The following is a 468-nucleotide window of genomic DNA, read 5'->3' as shown; positions in this document are numbered from 1 at the left end:
TATTTGTCTGTCTGTCTGCCTCTGTCACACACAATCTAACAAACGCAACAGGGGTTCAATCGCAAGAACATTCCACAAACGCATCCACACTCCATATGAAAAGTCACAATTCATTTGCCCAAACTGGGGAATCCACTGGCATTTTTTTCCCCCTGAGATGACCACGAGGCCAACTGAGAAACGTTTACCGGCATCTCTAACACCCGCGGGGCTGAGCGAGACCAGACGTATCTGTTTAGCTCATCGGGAAATCAAAATCGCCTGCTAAGGAAACTGCACGAGCGGTAAGGCAAGCAGCGTGCGCTAAGCTCATCGGAGGAAAGCCTGAGTAAACATGCCATAGTAGAGCGCTTGCGGAGGACAGATACGAGCGCAGGCGTTTGCAGACGGAAGGACCCGAGGCTTGACGGGAAACGATGAAGGACGAAGGAGCTCAAACTCAAAGATTTTGCAAGACGGAAAGTTCTC

Source organism: Penaeus monodon, chromosome 22, assembly GCF_015228065.2.
Source record: "Penaeus monodon isolate SGIC_2016 chromosome 22, NSTDA_Pmon_1, whole genome shotgun sequence".
Lineage (NCBI taxonomy): Eukaryota > Metazoa > Arthropoda > Malacostraca > Decapoda > Penaeidae > Penaeus > Penaeus monodon.
This window is presented reverse-complemented; position numbering follows the sequence as displayed.